Raw genomic sequence first — 21,575 nt, 5'->3', positions numbered from 1 at the left:
CCGCTGTCACCATTTCTATTCGTTATGGCCATCGAAATGCTAGCTATTAAATACATATCAAATAACAACATTATAGGATTAGAAATCCAAGGCTTAAAAACAAAGGTGTCCATGTGTGCCGACGACTCAAGTTTTATATTAAGTCCGCAAGCTAGATCCCTGCAATGTCTCATTGAAGATCTAGATAACTTTTCTGGACTCTCTGGACTAAAATCTAATTATGATAAGTGTACAATATTACACATTGGATCTTTAAAAAATACAACTTTTACATTACCCTGCAGTTTACCTATAAAACGGGCTGACGGTGAAGTAGACATACTTGGTATTCATATCACAAAATATATAAATGAACTCTCCACTATGAATTTCAATATAAAACAAGATCCTGCAACCATGGAGAGGTAAATACCTGTCTATTTATGGAAAAAATGTCCTGATTAACTCCTTAGTCATAGCAGTTTACGCACTTACTTATGGCGCTGCCTACTCCTGATGATTCGTTTTTCAAATCATATGAGCAAAAAATATTTTGCTTCATCTGGGATGCTAAACCAGACAAGAGAAAGCGTGCCTATCTTTTTTCAAAGTATCTCTCTTTTTCAAATAAGCATTGCAGAGCTGGCTACAATTTCAAGTTCATCCCCCTGAAAAGATAGAACATATATTACAACAAATATTTTGGCTGAACTCAAATATGCTGGTTGATAAAAGACCTGTATTTATGAAAAGGGTATTTTGTTTTCAAATGATATTGTAAATTGGAATGGGAGAGTTATGTCTTTCATGGAGTTATCAGAATTGTATGGGATGGTCTGCTCAATCCAAGATTACAACCAATTGATTACAGCATTACCCCAAAAATGAATGGAGGCAGGTGGCAGCGGGAGGAGGTAGGGAACTGGTCTGTCTGCCCAATATAAAGGATCAAAACTGGCGGAGGAATAAAAATAGCATAAATAGGAAAGTATACCAGTTTCATTTGAGGACCAGGATGTTGACAGCTGTGCCATACAGATTGAAAAATAGTTGGGAATAGAGTTTTGATGTACCGATGCCATGGTACAGGGTGTATGAGTTGATATATAAAACAACGCAAGATTCAAGACTTTGTGCTTTTCAGCTAAAATTATTGTATAGAATTCTTGAATATTTGCGGCATACAATGATCGCAGCTCTGCAGATTTTGATGTGAGGATACAGAATCAATAGACCATTTGTTTTGGTATTGCCCTCAGGTAGCCTGTTTCTGGTCTCAGGGTCAGGAATGGCTGAAAATGAATAACATTGATCTAAAATTGAACCTAGAATAGTATTGTTGGGAGATCTGGAGAGACCGTGTCAGTCAATTACTATACTAATACTCTTAGTAAAAGTATTTAACTTCAACTCGCAATCTGTGGATTCTATTTGATTAGATAGATTCAAATTGTATGTTAAACATCACAGTATAGTTGAAAGATATATGGTGCATAGAAATCTGAAGAGGGTGGCCAGCAGAAATAGGTGGGATGGGTTGGGATGTGGAATTGGAGACAAGTGGGAGAGGAGTTGCTGGGCGGGGGATAGAATGACGGTCAAAGATAAAGGTAAAATAATAAAGTCAAAATAAAACATAACAAAAAGTAAATTTCAAATCAAATCAAATCAAATCAAATTGTATTGGTCACATGCGCCGAATACAACAGGTGCAGACATTACAGTGAAATGCTTACTTACAGCCCTTAACCTATCCAAGATGGCGAAGTAGTGCAGTCCTGTTTCTGTCGTGTGTCTGTAAATAGCCTGTAAATACCCAGTTTTTTTGTATTTTTCGTACATATTTCCCTATCAGACTTTTCATCCTTCTACAAAATATACTTTCCTGCAACCCGCCTCACTCAATGTGGAACGGATTCTATTATTGACTTACCTTTTATCTAGAATCTAGAATCTCCAGTTGAAACTAGCTAGCCAGCTAACTAGCTACTTGCTATTAGCCACAGCTAGCGGTGTTTCACCCAGATCATTGGATTTTTTCCGCGGGATTAATTTTAATCACTGGACATTGATCACCGGATATTCGGCCAGTCTGCACAGCGCGTTATCGACCCAGAACATATCAGTTTTTCTGCCGGAATCACTGATTCTCTGGACCTTTAACTCCGGATTCATCGCTACCAGCTGGCTACAACAACAACAAAACGGACGCTGTGGTCTGGCTAATCATCCCGAGCTAGGCCCATCTCCCGGCTATCTACCTCTCTATCAACCGGACGGGACCACCTAGTGTTGACACGGAGCCCCGCCGATCCTACACGACTGGTCTGCCGACGAAATCGTCTGATGTGGTTACGACGTTAACCACGAAGATTCCATCCATCTGCTAGCCCTGGCCCGTTAGCACACGTTATCCGTGGCCTCTTACTCACTAAACTGAACTAGCTACTGAACTAGCTACTTGCTATTAGCCACAGCTAGCGGTGTTGCACCCAGAATATTGGATTTTTTTCCGCGGGATTAATTTTTAATCACTGGACATTGATCACCGGATATTCGGCCAGTCTGCACAGCGCGTTATCGACCCAGAACATATCAGTTTTTCCGCCGGAATCACTGAATTCACTGGACCTTTAACTCCCGGATTCATCGCTACCAGCTGGCTACAACAAAACGGACGTAGCACACGCTAGCCGTGGCCTCTTACTCACTAGCGCTTCACCACCGGACCTTATGATAACTCAGCTATACAGCTGATATCTGCTGGACTGTTCCTTTTTACGGTACTACATCCTGTTTATGTTTAGCCTCAGCCCAAACATGGTTAGTTTATTGTTGTTTCGGTTATTTCTAATTGTACTATATCACTGTAGACCCCCAGCCTAGCTAAACCTGCCTTAGTTAGCTCCTTTGTCCCTCCGCCCATACACTCAGAGACCGACTCAATTGATGCCTCTAGAGATACTATCTCTTTCATTGTTACCCAACGCTTAGGTTTACCTCCACTTTACTCATATCCTTCCATATCCTTGTCTGTACATAATGCCCTGAATCTTTTCTATAACACCCGGAAATCTGCCCCCTTTATTCTATGTACCCAACGCACTAGAAGACCAGTTCTTAAAGCCTTTAGCCGTATCCTTATTCTAGTCCTCCTCTGTTCCTCTGGTGATGTAGAGGCTAACCCAGGGCCTGTAGCCCCCAGTATCACTCCTACTCCCCAGGAGCTATCATTTGATGACTTCTGTAATCGCAAAAGTCTTGGTTTCTTGCACATAAATATCAGAAGTCTACTTCCTAAGTTTGAGTTATTCACTGCGTTAGCACACTCTGCCAACCCTGATGTTCTAGCAGTGTCTGAATCCTGGCTCAGGAAGGCCACCAAAAATTCTGAAATTTCCATCCCCAACTATAACATTTTCCGTCTAGATAGAACTGCCAAAGGGGGTGGAGTTGCAATCTACTGTAGAGATAGCCTGCAGAGCTCTATCATACTATCCAGGTCTGTGCCCAAACAGTTTGAGCTTCTACTTCTAAAAATCCACCTTTCCAGAAATAAGTCTCTCACTGTTGCCGCTTGCTACAGACCCCCCTCAGCCCCCAGCTGTGCCCTGGACACCATATGTGAATTGATTGCCCCCATTTATCCTCTGAGTTTGTACTGCTTGGTGACCTAAATTGGGATATGCTTAATACCCCAGCCATCCTACAATCCAAGCTAGATGCCCTCAACCTCACGCAAATTATCAACGAACCTACCAGGTACAACCCTAAATCCTTAAACATGGGTACCCTCATAGATATCATCCTGACTAACATACCCTCTAAATACACCTCAGCTGTCTTCAACCAGGATCTCAGCGATCACTGCCTTATTGCCTGCGTCCGTAACGGGTCTGCGGTCAAACGACCACCCCTCATCACTGTCAAACGCTCCCTAAAACACTTTAGCGAGGAGGCCTTCCTAATTGACCTGGCCCAGGTATCCTGGATGGATATAGATCTCATTCCGTCAGTAGAGGATGCCTGGTTGTTCCTTAAAAGTAATTTCCTCTCAATCTTAAATAAACATGCCCCATTCAAAAAATACAGAACTAAGAACCGATATAGCCCTTGGTTCTCCTCAGACTTGACTGCCCTTGACCAGCACAAAAACATCCTGTGGCGTACAGCATTAGCATCAAATAGCCCCCGCGATATGCAACTTTTCAGGGAAGTTAGGAACCAATATACACAAGCAGTCAGGAAAGCAAAGGCTAACTTTTTCAAACAGAAATTTGCATCCTGTAGCACTAACTCCAAAAAGTTTTGGGACACTGTAAAGTCCATGGAGAATAAGAGCACTTCCTCCCAGCTGCCCACTGCACTGAGGCTAGGAAACACTATCACCACCGATAAATCTACAATAATCGAGAATTTCAACAAGCATTTTGCTACAGCTGGCCATGCTTTCCATCTGGCTACCACTAACCCGGCCACCAACTCTGCACCCTCTGCTGCAACTTGCCCATGCCCCCCCCGCTTCTCCTTCACACAAATTCAGACAGCTGATGTTTTGAAAGCGCTGCAAAATCTGGACCCCTACAAATCAGCTGGACTAGACAATCTGGACCCTTTCTTTCTAAAACTAGCGACGAAATTGTCGCAACCCCTATTACTAGTCTGTTCAACCTCTCTTTCATAACGTCTGAGATCCCCAGAGATTGGAAAGCTGCCGCGGTCATCCCCCTCTTCAAAGGGGGTGACACTCTAGATCCAAACTGCTACAGACCTATATCCATCCTGCCCTGCCTTTCGAAAGTATTCGAAAGCCAAGTTAACAAACAGATCACTGACCATTTCGAATACCACCGTACCTTCTCCGCTATGCAATCCGGTTTCCGAGCTGGTCACGGGTGCACTTCAGCCACGCTCAAGGTCCTAAACGATATTATAACCACGATTGATAATAGACAGTACTGTGCAGCCGTCTTCATCGACCTGGCCAAGGCTTTCGATTCTGTCAACCACCGCATTCTTATTGGCAGACTAAATAGCCTTGGTTTCTCAAATGACTGCCTCGCCTGGTTCACCAACTACTTCTCAGATAGAGTTCAGTGTGTCAAATCGGAGGGCCTGTTGTCTGGACCTATGGCAGTCTCTATGGGGGTGCCACAGGGTTCAATTCTTGGGCCGACACTTTTCTCCGTGTATATCAATGATGTCGCTCTTGCTGCTGGTGACTCTCAGATCCACCTCTACGCAGACGACACCATTTTGTATACATCTGGCCCTTCATTGGACACTGTGTTAACAAACCTCCAAACGAGCTTCAATGCCATACAACAATCCTTCAGTAGCCTTCAACTGCTCTTAAACACTAGTAAAACTAAATGCATGCTTTTCAATCGAACGCTGCTAGCACCCGCCCACCCGACTAGAATCACCACTCTCGACGGGTCTGAACTACAAATATCTAGGTGTCTGGTTAGACTGTAAACTCAACTTCCAGACTCACATAAAGAATCTCCAATCCAAAGTTAAATCTAGAATCGGCTTCCTATTTCGCAACAAAGCCTCCTTCACTCATGCTGCCCAAACATGCCCTCGTAAAACTGACTATCCTACCGATCCTTGACTTCGGCGATGTCATTTACAAAATAGCCTCCAACACTCTACTCAGCAAATTGGATGTAGTCTATCACAGTGCCATCCGTTTTGTCTCCAAAGCCCCATACACTACCCACCACTGTGACCTGTACGCTCTTGTTGGCTGGTCCTCACTACATGTTCGTCGTCAAACCCACTGGCTCCAGGCCATCTATAAATCACTGCTAGGCAAATCCCCGCCTTATCTTAGCTCATTGGTCACCATAGCAGCACCCACCCGTAGTCTGCGCTCCAGCAGGTATATCTCACTGGTCATTCCCAAAGCCAACACCTCCTTTGGCCACCATTCCTTCCAGTTCTCTGCTGCCAATGACTGGAACGAATTGCAAAAATCTCTGAAGCTGGAGACTCTTATCTCCCTCAATAACTTTAAGCATCAGTTGTCAGAGCACCTTACCGATCACTGCACCTGTACACAGCCCATCTGAAATTAGCCCACCCAACTACCTCATCCCTATATTGTTATTTATTTTGCTCTTTTGCACCCCAGTATCTCTATTTGCACATCATCTCTTGCACATCTAGCATTCCAGTGTTAATACTATTGTAATTATTCTGCACTATAGCCTATTTATTGCCTTACCTCCATAACTTGCTACATTTGCACACACTGTATATATATTTTCTGTTGTATCTCTGACTTTATGTTTTTTTTACCCCATATGTAACTCTGTGTTGTTTTTATTGCACTACTTTGCTTTATCTTGGCCAGGTCGCAGTTGTAAATGAGAACCTGTTCTCAACTGGCTTACCTGGTTAAATAAAGGTGAAATAAAAAAATAAAATAAAAAAAACCAACAGTGCATTTATTTTAAACAAAAAAAGTAAGAATAAAACAACAACAAAAAAAGTGTTGAGAAAAAAAGAGCAGAAGTAAAATAAAGTGACAGTAGGGAGGCTATATATACAGGGGGGTACCGTTGCAGAGTCAATGTGCGGGGGCACCGGCTAGTTGAGGTAGTTGAGGTAATATGTCACTCACCACCTTCCGGAGACATTTGAAACCCCACCTATTTAAGGAATACCTGGGATAGGATAAAGTAATCCTTCTACCCCCCCCCCCCAAAAAAAATTGTAAAGTGGTTATCCCACTGGCTATAGGGTGAACGCACCAATTGGTGAGTCGCTCTGGATAAGAGCGTCTGCTAAATGACGTAAATGTGCCCTTGAGCAAGGCACTTAACCCTAATTGCTCCTGTAAGTCGCTCTGGATAAGAGCGTCTGCTAAATGACTAAAATGTAAATGTAAATGTATGTACATGTGGGTAGAGTTAAAGTGACTATGCATAAATACTTAACAGAGTAGCAGCAGCGTAAAAAGGATGGGGTGGGGGGGCAGTGCAAATAGTCCGGGTAGCCATGATTAGCTGTTCAGGAGTCTTATGGCTTGGGGGTAGAAGCTGTTGAGAAGTCTGTTGGACCTAGACTTGGCACTCCGGTACCGCTTGCCGTGCGGTAGCAGAGAGAACAGTCTATGACTAGGGTGGCTGGAGTCTTTGACAATTTTGAGGGCCTTCCTCTGACACCGCCTGGTATAGAGGTCCTGGATGGCAGGAAGCTTTGCCCCAGTGATGTACTGGGCCTTACGCACTACCCTCTGTAGTGCCTTGCGGTCAGAGGCCAAGCAGTTGCCATACCAGGCGGTGATGCAACCAGTCAGGATGCTCTCGATGGTGCAGCTGTAGAATTTTTTGAGGATCTGAGGACCCATGCCAAATCTTTTTAGTCTCCTGAGGGGGAATAGGCTTTGTCGTGCCCTCTTCACGACTGTCTTGGTGTGTTTTGGACCATGATAGTTCATTGGTGATGTGGACACCAAGGAACTTGAAGCTCTCAATCTGTTCCACTACAGCCCCGTCGATGAGAATGGGGGCGTGCTCAGTCCTCTTTTTTTTCCTGTAGTCCACAATCATCTCCTTTGTCTTGGTCACGTTGAGGGAGAGGTTGTTGTCCTGGCACCACACGGCCAGATCTCTGACCTCCTCCCTATAGGCTGTCTCATCGTTGTCGGTGATCAGGCCTACCACTGTTGTGTCGTCGGCAAACTTAATGATGGTGTTGGAGTCGTGCCTGGCCATGCAGTCATGGGTGAACAGAGAGTACAGGAGGGGGACTGAGCACGCACCCCTGAGGGGCCCCCGTGTTGAGGATCAGTGTGGCAGATGTGTTGTTACCTACCCTTACCACCTGGGGGCGGCCCGTCAGGAAGTCCAGGATCCAGTTGCAGAGGGAGGTGTTTAGTCCCAGGATCCTTAGCTTAGTGATGAGCTTAGAGGGCACTATGGTGTTGAATGCTGAGCTGTAGTCAATGAATAGCATTCTCACGTAGGTGTTCCTCTTGTCCAGGTGGGAAAGGGCAGTGTGGAGTGCGATAGAGATTGCATCATCTGTGGATCTGTTGGGGCGGTGTGCAAATTGGAGTGGGTCTAGGGTTTCTGGGATTATGCTGTTGATGTGAGCCATGACCAGTCTTTCAAAGCACTTCATGGCTACAGACGTCAGTGCTACGGGTCGGTAGTCATTTAGGCAGGTTATCTTAGAGTTCTTGGGCACGGGGACTATGGTGGTCTGCTTGAAACATGTTGGTATTACAGACTCAGTCAGGGACATGTTGAAAATGTCAGTGAAGACACTTGCCAGTTGGTCAGCACATGCTCGGAGTACACGTCCTGGTAATCCGTCTGGCCCTGCGGCCTTGTGAATGTTGACCTGCTTAAAAGTCTTACTCACATCGGCTACGGAGAGCGTGATCACATAGTCATCCGGAACAGCTGGTGCTCTCATGCATGCTTCAGTGTTGCTTGCCTCGAGCGAGCATAGAAGTGGTTTAGCCTCGTCTGGTAGGCTTGTGTCACTGGGCAGCTCGCGGCTGTGCTTCCCTTTGTAGTCTGTAATAGTTTTCAAGCCCTGCCACATCCGACGAGCGTCAGAGCCAGTGTAGTATGATTCAATCTTAGACCTGTATTGACTCTTTGCCTGTTTGATGGTTCGTCGGAGGTCATAGCGGGATTTCTTATAAGCGTCTGGGTTAGAGTCCCGTTCCTTGAAAGCAGCAGCTCTACCCTTTAGCTCAGTGCGGATGTTTCCTGTAATCCATGGCTTCTGGTTGGGGTATGTACGTACGGTCACTGTGGGGACGACATCATCGATGCACTTATTGATGAAGCCAGTGACTGATGTGGTGTACTCTTCAATGCTGTCTGAAGAATCCCGGAACATGTTCCAGTCTGTGCTAGCAAAACAGTCCTGTAGCTTAGCATCTGCGTCATCTGACCACTTTTTTATTAACCGAATCACTGGTGCTTCCTGCTTCAGTTTTTGCTTATAAGCAGGAATCAGGAGGATAGAGTTATGGTCAGATTTGCCAAATGGAGGGCGAGGGAGAGCTTTGTATGCGTCTCTGTGTGTGGAGTAAAGGTGGTCTAGAGTTTTTTTCCCTCTGGTTGCACATTTAACATGCTGGTAGAAATTAGGTAGAACGGATTTAAGTTTCCCTGCATTAAAGTCCCCGGCCACTAGGAGCGCTGCATCTGGATGAGCGTTTTCCTGTTGATTAATGGCCTTGTACAACTCATTCAGTGCAATCTTAATGCCAGCATTGGTTTGTGGTGGTAAATAGACAGCTATGAAAAATATAGATGAAAACTCTCTTGGTAAATAGTGTGGTCTACAGCTTATCATAAGATACTCTACCTCAGGCGAGCAAAACCTCGAGACTTCCTTAGTATTTGATTTTGTGCACCAGCTGTTGTTTACAAATATACACAGACCGCCACCCCTTGTCTTACCAGAGTCAGCCGTTCTGTCCTGCCGATGTAGCGTATAGCCTGCTAGCTGAATGTTATCATTGTTGTCGTTCAGCCACGACTCCGTGAAACATAAGATATTACAGTTTTTAATGTCCCGTTGGTAGGATAACCGTAATCTTAAATCGTCCATTTTATTCTCAAAAGCTTGAATGTTGGCTAATAGGATTGATGGAAGAGGCAGTTTACTCGCTCGCCGTCGGATCCTTACAAGGCACCCGGATCTGCGTCCGCGATATCTCCGTCTCTTCCTCACGCGAATGACGGGGATTTGGGCCTTGTCGGGTGTCTGTATGATATCCTTCGCGGCCGCCTCGTTGAAGAAAAAATCTTCGTCCAATGCGAGGTGAGTAATCGCTGTCCTGATATCCAGAAGCTCTTTTTGGTTATAAGAGACGATGGCAGAAACATTATGTACAAAATAAATTACAAATAACGCGGAAAAACACACATAATAGTACAATTGGTTAGAGGGTTGGTTAGAGGGCTGTAAAACGGCAGCCATCTTCTCCGGCGCTGTTTCAAATTTGAATGACACTGAGAGCCAGTGTTGTTTCAGCTAATGCCTGTTTGCCTGAGGCTGATGCCGTGAAGGTGTTTGTACACATGCATATACACACACTCTCATTCAAATTCACACACGTACACATACATGGACACACACACACACACACACACACACACACACACACACACATGTAAATAGTTCCATACATGCACTCAAACTATTCAGTTGGCCTTGCTGTTATGATTTTTTTGTCCTTGATGTCTTTTGTTTTTTGCATTGTTGTTTTCTGTTGTTTATCTCTTTTGTTCATTTTGTTGGTTGTTGGTGCATTGAAGGGGGGGGCTTGGGGGGGGGGATCTTGGTGGCCTGGCGGTTGGGAGCTTGGGCCGGTGGCTGATGGGTCGCTGGTTCAGGTCCCCGTTTTTGACCTTGTGGAAGATCTGTCGACGTGCCCTTGAGCAGGGCGTTAACCCTGGTTGCTTCTGTGGGTCGCTCTGGATGGGAGTCTGTTAGATAACTAATGTGATGTAGATGTTGAGCGGCTTCACTGCAAGTAGATTGTATGTTTTAAATATTCCAAAAAAGAAAGAAAAAAAAGAAGACAAAAAACAGAGTCTTAAACCTTATCAGGGGTCTGACCTGTCAAATCAACCTATTTATTTACAGTGCCGAGTTCCTCATTACACAAATGTTTGTCCCTCTGCTTACCACCGATTGCAATTTCTCAAGTGTAATGTCTATGGAATTATACTAATTAGGGGCTGCGCTATCCTAGTCCATTAATTGCCTATTCGTTTGAGGATCCACAGAAAAAAATGAAAGATTTTAATAAGCTTGGCTCTTCCCGGGAATAAAGTTACACTCTAAAGTGGATTTGTGTGCTGGTGCCACTACAAATTAGTAAAACAATGCAGCAGCCATTTGAAATGAGCGCAAACACCTCTGCCGGCATGCTAATAGCTTTTCTTGCTTATTTTTATTGTTATGTAAAGTAAATGGGTATGGGATTGAACATTTGCAAGGCTCCAAGTGTACTCTGAGGAATATTAAAATAGCAACAATAAAGGCTAGAAAAGACATTTGGTAATTACTCCATTTTGTTATCCCTCCCAAATTAATTCATGATGGCATTCGGCATCATCCAATAGCATCATTAAAGAAAATAACAGTGTAGTAAACTGCTTTCCTTGGCAGTAAACAGTATTTTTGTTTAAAAGATTCTTCCACAATGAGATTAGCCCTTTCGATCGATCGTTTACACCCCCCACTGTGCTGGGGAATCACATATCTATTCATTCGTAGAAGAAAATGTGTGTAGGCCATTGAAATGTTTGATTGATAAAGCCTATATAATACAGAATGACACATTCATTTAACTGTTATATATTTGCTGGTGTAGTTTTGCACAGGGAGGCTCCTTCTGTGTACTGACATGATTGTAAAATATTGATTCGTTTGATGTTGTAGTTGCAGTACAGTTGCAGTGGAGCATTGTTTGTGCGTGTGTGTGCGTCTCCATGTGTGTGTCCGCACAAATATTATGTGTGAGTGACAAAAGGAATATTGTCTGTCTTTCGCGTAAGAGAAATTCCTGTTTGAATGACACATATTCTGGAGAGTTCTATTTCAATATTGGACGCAAGAGATGTTTGTTTGCGAACAAGAGAAGCGGTGCAGTCTGAGTGAGTGTGTGTTAGCCCAGTTATGTAGGTGTGTGACTGACTGTGTGTGTGTGTGAAAGTTGTCTTGTTTCTGCACTGTGTCGAGTTGATCCACTCTCCAGGGTACAACTCAAATTGATTAAATTTGCTAGGTAAGATGAGGGGCTGCCTAAAGGCTCTAAGCAATTACTTGGCTGCAGCTCCCTGTGTAAAATATGGATTCAGTTCCTCACCGCCACCATTGTGTGATAAATCGGACACCTTTGGTCAGAATACGATGATGCGTCACAGTTTTGGAGGAGATAAATATTCAAACGAATAAGAATGGGCGGAAGAGATTCATCCTGATGTCAATATTTATTGGACGGAGAGCTACGTGCTATGTGTCCCTGTGTACTTCCTGTCTAAGCGATGTGATTATAGGAAATGACATCTGTGTGGTCGGGGGAAACAGCTGGCTGGAGTGAGGGCGGCCATTAGCTCTTGACAGAGTCTCCCCGGAGCACCTGAGTAGGGATGGCCGCAAGGCAAAAGGCTAACGTTTATCGCACTTCCTGCACTGCAAATGGCCACTAAAATCTTTGACGGGGGGATAGGTAGCCATCTGTGAAGGGAGCATTGTGGTAGAGGAGGTGGAACAGTCTTTTGGGTCGCGCTGACGAGCCAAGTGTAGACATACGCACCTGAGCCCAGACAGACGGACAAACAGAAACACAGAGAAGGACAGACCGTTAGACAAAGACACAGTGACACAGACAGACCACATAGAAGAACAGAGCGACGTTGAAAGACAGACAGACGGACGGACAGACCACCATCAGCGAAGGACAGCCAGCCAGGCTGCCATACAGACAGACAGACAGACCGATACACAGAGATGCTGAACAAGACAGACAGACACATCCGCATACCCCTAGAGAAACACACACAAGTGAAGGTTGCAGCACCTGTCACCGTGCTGTTCCCTTACATCTATGTCTCTGCGTAACCTACACAGCGCTCCAACCGACCTGGCAGTATTCACATAGGCAGATTGGATAAATTAATAATGATCCCGCTGCAGCTGAACATATTGACTTGTTTTCTCCCTCCGTGTTGAGCACTCTACACCTCCTATGTATTCAGCTAGACTACTGTACAAATGTCTTCCTCCATTCCTTCCTCTCCCCCCAGACATTGTGTTATTAGGTACACATTAATGGAGTCGTTCAGAGTCTTTGAGGTGTGGTAATTGCATTAAATCCTCTGCATAGTGAAAAGTGGAAACTTGACCGGTTGTGACATATCGCCCACTACTTCTATTACTAAGAATACGTTTATTATCTCAACAGTGACGTGCCGGTTTGTTGTGATCGCCAGAAATCATTTCTCGCGATCTTTGTAATTATACTCTGTGGTTCATCCTTTATGTTCAGCATTCAGATTTTCCTTTCTCTCAATTTGCGTCCCAGATGGCACCCTATTCCCTATATAGTGCAATACTTTTTACTAGGGCTCTGGTGCACTATAGGGAATAGGGTGCCATTTGGAACGGAACGTTCATTTTACATGTCTAACCCTGAAACACAACAGATGAACAAACTTGCATTTTGATGGTAACTTTGATGGTAACAGATGGATAAAATGTGATGCCAACATAAAATGTTTTTCATGTTTGTTATTATCAAGACATTATTCATTTATCTTGTGTCGTATTGAGCAGTTTGGCCCATGAAGTCGTTCAGACAGACTGCATTTCTCAATTTTGAAGTTGTGAACAGGTGTATTCTCTCTCACCAGGTGGTGTCTTCTGCAAAAAACTGATTGTCACTCTTGAGGGAACTCCTGGCCTACGTGTTGTCTGGCGTACATTTCGGCCCCTCATCCAAGGGAAGGTCCTCTACACTCCTGACACACCTGCCACTCGACTAATGGTGAAAAAGGTAAGTAAAAGAGAAACTCATATTGTATGCACATCGGTTAAGGTGCTGGACCGAAAATAATAGTGAAATATGTCTGCCAGGGTTGGTGTCAATTCGAATAGAAGTCAGTGAAAAGAACTGACAGTAATCTGATGTCTGCAACACTCATATCAGTGTCATGGATGTTTACACTCATATCAGTGTCATGGACATTTACACTCATATCAGTATCATCTGCATTTACACTCATTTCAGTATCATGGACGTTTACACCCATATCAGTGTCATGGACGTTTACACCCATATCAGTGTCACGGACGTTCACACCCATATCAGTGTCACGGACGTTCACACCCATATCAGTGTCATGGACGTTTACACTCATATCAGTGTCATTTACTTTTATGTAGTAAACTTACTCCTTAACATTTCCTAAAATTGACAAACCTGTTAAGTGTCTTGTCTTGTCTATGTAAATAGCTTGTACAATTAAAACGTTTGCCATTGTATCTAATTGCATATTTTCACTCCACGAATCAGGAGGCATTTACATTATCTGGTAAATAAAAACGTGATGATACATGCTATGAACCCATCTCCAAAAAACAGCTAGGGAGAGGAGATGGAGAACACTCAGGGGAGATGGAGAATGTAATGTATTTTTCATGAAGTTCCTCCCGATATTAACATCATTTTGACAACGGCATAAACAAAACAAACAAATGTCGAGAAGCCGTAGGGAATTGGATGTGGAGAATATCCAGTGAGATAATGACTTTGAGCGGATCCACCGACTTCACAACGACCGGCTCGGTCTTGGCATAGGGGCCCGTCTTTACACTCAGCGCAGCCCGACTGTTTACATCTCAGTGCTCGGGATTAAATAACTCTGTTTACATTAGTCACAACGGGGGGTATAGGAATCAGATGAGTCTCCCCGGGGGATAGGTGACAGTACGAAGAAGCAGTACTTTCTCAAGGTCGGACTGGCTGCGAAATAAATTAGATAGCACAGTGGGAATGCATTCAATTGGAGGACGGATAGAGATGGCATTTTCCATGTTTTAATCACCACACTGTGTATCTCTCTATCCTGTTTCAGGCAAATAGCACATTCAATGCGTTGGCCATATTGAAAGAGCTGGCAGAAGCTTGGGAGGATTTCGGACCACGTGTTTGGGACTACTTTCAAAATGGCCGCCAAGTCAATGCACTGCGGGTAAGATTTATGACTCCTTCAACAGAAACATGGATATTTGTTGTACTACGCCGGAGAGCTGGTTTACATGTATCAGATGTTAGACAAGGCTGAGTGACTTGTCATACATGCATCAGTGTCACAGTGTCTTATCTATGGTCATTATGTCTAATGTTAAAGTAACTGTCCACTGTTTCCAGATTTCTATGAAATATGACCTATAATTAATTACAATATGAGTGAAATAGTTTTCCTTCCAATTTTTAAAAAATGAAGTATGTTAAAAATCTGCTTTTCTGTGTTGGAATGGTGTGGGCATAGCCCAACAACAGAATGGTGTGGGCGTATACAAGGGTTGAATGCCGGGAACCCAGTTACCGAGATTTACCGCCCAAAACCTGTCACATTGTATAATGATTAGAAGTCAGGCGCAGGAATACGTATTTGGGTTTTTTATTTCTCCACCCAACACAATGTACGTCATGAATAAACGACGGGGATGAAGCCCAAAAAAAACACTTGTATATATATAACACAGGGATGTAACCCAAACAAAAGAGCGAGGTGTAAACCTCGAAACAATCCACGGGACGAGACCCGTAATAACAACAGCACAATACACGGTACTTACAAGACCAACGGACATGGGACAATAATCGACCAGGACAATGGGGAACAGAGGACACATACAGTGGGGAAAAAAAGTATTTAGTCAGCCACCAATTGTGCAAGTTCTCCCACTTAAAAAGATGAGAGAGGCCTGTAATTTTCATCATAGGTACACGTCAACTATGACAGACAAATTGAGAGAAGAAAATTCCAGAAAATCACATTGTAGGATTTTTTATGAATTTATTTACAAATTATGGTGGAAAATAAGTATTTGGTCAATAACAAACAAGCAAGATTTCTGGCTCTCACAGACCTGTAACTTCTTCTTTAAGAGGCTCCTCTGTCCTCCACTCGTTACCTGTATTAATGGCACCTGTTTGAACTTGTTATCAGTATAAAAGACACCTGTCCACAACCTCAAACAGTCACACTCCAAACTCCACTATGGCCAAGACCAAAGAGCTGTCAAAGGACACCAGAAACAAAATTGAAGACCTGCACCAGGCTGGGAAGACTGAATCTGCATTAGGTAAGCAGCTTGGTTTGAAGAAATCAACTGTGGGAGCAATTATTAGGAAATGGAAGACATACAAGACCACTGATAATCTCCCTCGATCTGGGGCTCCACGCAAGATCTCACCCCGTGGGGTCAAAATGATCACAAGAATGGTGAGCAAAAATCCCAGAACCACACGGGGGACCTAGTGAATGACCTGCAGAGAGCTGGGACCAAAGTAACAAAGCCTACCATCAGTAACACACTACGCCGTCAGGGACTCAAATCCTGCAGTGCTAGACGTGTCCCCCTGCTTAAGCCAGTACATGTCCAGGCCTGTCTGAAGTTTGCTAGAGTGCATTTGGATGATCCAGAAGAGGATTGGGGAGAATGTCATATGGTCAGATGAAACCAAAATATAACTTTTTGGTAAAAACTCAACTCGTCGTGTTTGGAGGACAAAGAATGCTGAGTTGCATCCAAAGAACACCATACCTACTGTGAAGCATGGGGGTGGAAACATCATGCTTTGGAGCTGTTTTTCTGCAAAGGGACCAGGATGACTGATCCGTGTAAAGGAAAGAATGAATGGGGCCATGTATCGTGAGATTTTGAGTGAAAACCTCCTTCCATCAGCAAGGGCATTGAAGATGAAACGTGGCTGGGTCTTTCAGCATGACAATGATCCCAAACACACCGCCCGGGCAACGAAGGAGTGGCTTCGTAAGAAGCATTTCAAGGTCCTGGAGTGGCCTAGCCAGTCTCCAGATCTCAACCCCATAGAAAATCTTTGGAGGGGAGTTGAAAGTCTGTGTTGCCCAGCGACAGCCCCAAAACATCACTGCTCTAGAGGAGATCTGCATGGAGGAATGGGCCAAAATACCAGCAACAGTGTGTGAAAACCTTGTGAAGACTTACAGAAAACGTTTGACCTGTGTCATTGCCAACAAAGGGTATATAACAAAGTATTGAGAAACTTTTGTTATTGACCAAATACTTATTTTCCACCATAAATTGCAAATAAATTCATTAAAAATCCTACAATGTGATTTTTCTGGATTTTTTTTCTCATTTTGTCTGTCATAGTTGACGTGTACCTATGATGAAAATTACAGGCCTCTCTCATCTTTTTAAGTGGGAGAACTTGCACAATTGGTGGCTGACTAAATACTTTTTTTCCCCACTGTATATACACATACTAATCAGGGGAAATGGGAACCAGGTGTGCGTAATGAGACAAGACAGTCCTGGGTTGGAGGTAATGATCCAGGTCAGTGACGCCTAGAAGACCGGTGACGTAACCCTCCTCAGGACTTTAAACGGCCCCACAAACCGCGGGCTCAGCCTCCATCAGGGCAAGCGGAGGGGCAGGTTCCGGGTGGAGAGCCAGACCCGGTCGCCTGGAGAGAAAACAGGCGCCTCACTGCGGTGGAGGTCGGCCTGTTCCTTGTGCCGACGCACGGCCCACTGGAGACAAGTGTGCGCAGTGTTTCAGATCTCCTCAGTGCGCCGAAACTACTTGTCCACCGCAGGGGCCTCGGTCTGGCTCGGATGCCAAAGTGCCAGGGCCGGCTGATACCCCAACATGCACTGGAAAGGAGTGAGGTTAGTGGAGGAGTGGCGGAGGGAATTCTGTCCATACTCAGCCCAAGGTAGAAAAATCCGCCCACTCCCCCAGCCGGTCCTGACAGTAACACCTCAGAAACCTGCCCACTTCCTGATTGACCCTCTCCACCTGCCCATTAGCTTGTGGACGGTACCCGGAGGTGAGACTGACCGTGACCCCCAGGCGTTCCATGAACGCTTTCCATACACGTGAGGTGAACTGAGGGCCACGGACTGACACAATGTCCTCCGGGATCCCGTAGTGCCGGAAGACGTGCGTAAAAAGAGCCTCCGCTGTTTGCATGGCCGACGAGAGCCCAGGCAGAGGAAGGAGGCGACAAGCTTTGGAAAACCGGTCCACAACGACGAGAACGGTGGTGTTCCCCTGGAAGGGAGGAAGGTCAGTGACAAAGTCCACAAAGAGGTGAGACCAGGGTTGTTGTGGAACCGGCAGGGGAAGGAGCTTTCCATAAGGGAGGTGTCTGGGTGTCTTTGACTGGGCACAGATGGACCAGGGAGAGACATAAACCCGCACGTCCCTAGTCAAGGTGGGCCACCAGTACTTCTCAGTCAGGCAGGCGATGGTACGGCCTATCCCAGGATGACCCGACACAGGTAAAAAATATACATTTATTGTAGGATATGGAAATTGGGGAAAATAAAGTAATTATGGGTAAGTGCTGCGTAACTTTCACCTCAGCAGTCAGGAAAGAGGATTAGCTTCCCTGTTCCCTTGAAGCTGACATTACTCCCGTGTCACCTGAAATGAGCTTATGGGCAGCTAGGGGAGAGCATAGCCGAGTGCTCCATATAGCCAGGATATTCATTACCCTAGCCCTAACCTTTACACAAATGGGCCCGGCAATTCTCCTTTGTCTTCATTTTCTCCCTCCGAGTGGCGGCCTACCTGACTCCCCTCAGAACGGGTAGCTCTGCTGGTATGTCATCTTCTCCAGAGGTCTCTCAAGGTTTTGGCAACTTTCTACATTGATGGTGGCAATCACAGCACAGTTGATTTATCAGCCAAGCTGAAGAGCGAGAATCTCTTAAATCCCAAATGAACCCCTAGACCCCTAGACACGGAAAGGATCTAGGAGGATTGGATAGGTCTAAGCAATATGGTGACAATTTCACCTTGACTATCAAAGGGCAAGATGGAGATACTACCAATTTGCTTACACCCATTCAAGCCTCTCAGATCTACACACGTGCATAGGGGAGAGGGGATAGTTCAGATTAGGATAGGGAACTTAATGTTTACAAGCTTGATCTTAATTAAGTGTTTCCTATATCATTTACTGTAGCTATCCTTGCTATTTTCTTTACTAATTCAGGACTTCTGCCATTGAGAAAGCAGTTCAAATCAGTAAGATAAAAGACAAATTCAATCCTAACCTTCACAATGAAATTTCCAACACTATTTTACAATGGAGTAATGGACCGATTAAAGCACTATTCTCAAACTCTACAATTTAAAATAATTGCTAGCTCAAATCTTGCCAACAGGTAAACCTATAGGTTTACAACATCAATTCAACATTCTATTACAGTAATAGAGCAACTGATTATTAAGAGTTGCCATTTAGTAGATGCCAAACCAGTGAAAAATCTCAAGCAGAAATTATTATTAGAATGACCCTATGTTGGAAAATTCTAAGAGGGCTGATTTGAGTTTTCTTTGGCTGTTGGTGGTCTGTTTTCATTCAAAGACCTTCTCATGTCGGATACTGTCATTTGACACATGGACGCCAAGGTTAAATGGCATATCTTCAACAATCTGGCCCAAATGCCACTGATTGTTAAGAGTAGTAGAACATATATGCCATGTTTTAACAATTGAATTTCAGTGACCTCCTACAAATATGATTTACTCTAAAATAAAGACACTGCATTGTTTACAATATATCTCTCTGTATGTTACAGATGTACCTCTTGAAACCTAAATGAATTATTCCACTCTCACTGGCACAGAATGGTTGAACAGATTTTTCGAAAAGGTCAGGAGAAGCATAGAGATGACTTAATTTGACACTTTGACCCCATGCTAAACGGAATGTCATTCCCGAAGTGTTGACTTAGAAATGCCACTGAACACATTGGTCAGAATACGTTTGAGGTGTGTGTGTGTGTGTGTGTGTGTGTTTGTCTCCAGCATGTTTTGACTTCAAATTATGCACACTACATTATCAGCAGACCCTGTTCAATTTATGAAGTTATACAATACAACACTGCTATTATCGTGTTATTACACGGTTGCAATTTCATGGTTGAGAGCATACTGTACTTACCCTACAAAGCACACTGAATGGAGCAGTCCCAGACAGATGGAAAGACTGCATCCTATCCCCTTTATAGTGAACTACTTTTGATCTTTACCCATAGGGATCTAGTCAAAAGTAGTGCACTATATAAGGAATAGGGTGCCATTTGGGTTGCATTCAATGTGTTTTAACCAAACCTGTACCGGGGAACGTACAGTACCTGCGTAGGAAGCTATTATATAAGGACACCCAAAGTCTAAACTAGAGGAATCAGCGGCCTTTAATTTTTTTAAACAGCACAAACAGGGGGGATGTAACAGCAAGGTCGTTTGCATTTAGATTAGCATATCTCTTTGTTAACTCTTTGAGTGCCGAGTGAAATCATGGCACGAGGCTTAAGCCGAGCTGACAGTAAAGAGTTCATGCACACCTGGTTCTTACTACACTGGGGTGAGGGCTGGGGGAAGAGGGGAGGATGGGGAGAAGGGAGACAGTCACATGAATCACAGTGTGTGGGTGTGAATGTGTGTGTGCACATGCCTAAGTACGTCTGCATGTGTGTGTGCCTGCTTCATGGGTCTCCATGGTCATGAAAAAGGTGGGAGTAAATTCCCAAGCCTGCAGTACAACAGTGCCATCTAGCTTAATGTTTCTAATGAACTCTCTCACAGAGAAAAAAACAAAGTCCTGCAGGTGGGATGTCCTGGGATCTGCGGTTTTGCAGGTCTCCAATTAGCTTCCACTGCATTCATTTCTCAGTGCATTAATTGTTTTATAATCTGATGAGTGTAAATTACCCACACAACCCCTCTCCTCTGGTTGCCAAATCAGGCCGTACTGGATAACCCTGTGATTGTAGCCTTGCTCAACCAACGGCTCAAAGGCACAAGATGGACAGCAGAACTGCTTGCCAACTTCCTGTACAATGGGCCCCCCGAGGACCGCCCCGCGGGCATGCCGCCGAATGACTGGAGCAACGCGTTCAACACCACAAGCCAAATCCTGGACCTCCTGAAGAAGTTCATTGGGGTTTGTTAATAATTTTGCTTCACATTGTCAAAAAAGTCATTTGATACCTTTCCCCCTCTACAAAATACACTGACATTTTATAATGTGTGTGTCTATGCATCCTAGCTCCATGATATGGGTTACAACTTTCAACCCTGTGTACTTTCACAAATATAATAGTTCCACTTTTCACTGCTACCAGCACAAGCTGTCATTTAATTGGGTGAATACGAAGCAAGGTTGCCAATTGTTACAAGATATACAAAAGTCCATATCAATTGGCCTTGACAACATTCAGAAAAATGCCTTACAGTGTGTAGCCTACTGCTGTGGTAATAAAAAGGAAAGATCGTTATAAGCATCCAAGGACACACATTTCTTCTACCGTAACAGCAGAAAACACACCGCGCACATCTCCACACATGGGGACGGGCAGGCAGTTGGGCGGACAATAACATATTGATCCGTAAGGTGGTTTGCAGTGATACACTACTCTCTCTGCCGCTATGTGGCCCCACGTGTAGACTACAGACATATCTCAAATACTCTTATCATCTCCCTCATTGCTAATACCTTGGAGATGACATATTTGCCTCCTGGGGTTTAGCCACATGTGAGAAATGAATTCCAAAGAAATGCAATCTATTTTTGGGCCTGATGGCATTCCATATCTCAAAATGGATGCCGGGATGAAGATGTTTACTTGCCAATCATTTACCTGTTCCCTGTCACATAGACTCAACGCATGCTGAGTGTTGACAGGGGGGGGGGGAGAACATTTTAAATGTGCCCTCTCTCGCTCTCTCGCTCTCTCTATCTATTCAAGGGGGCTTTATTGGCATGGGAAACATATGTTGCCAAAGCAAGTGAAATTGATAATAAACAAAAGTG

General features: G+C 44.3%; 1 pseudogene; it reads left to right on the top strand.

The window, feature by feature from the left end:
• The window catches only part of LOC121572576, a 246,485-nt pseudogene that overhangs the window by 46,662 nt on the left and 178,248 nt on the right, over window positions 1-21,575 (top strand).

The sequence above is a fragment of the Coregonus clupeaformis genome, chromosome 8 (genome assembly GCF_020615455.1).
Source record: "Coregonus clupeaformis isolate EN_2021a chromosome 8, ASM2061545v1, whole genome shotgun sequence".
NCBI classification, from domain to species: Eukaryota; Metazoa; Chordata; class Actinopteri; order Salmoniformes; family Salmonidae; genus Coregonus; species Coregonus clupeaformis.
This window is presented reverse-complemented; position numbering and strand designations above follow the sequence as displayed.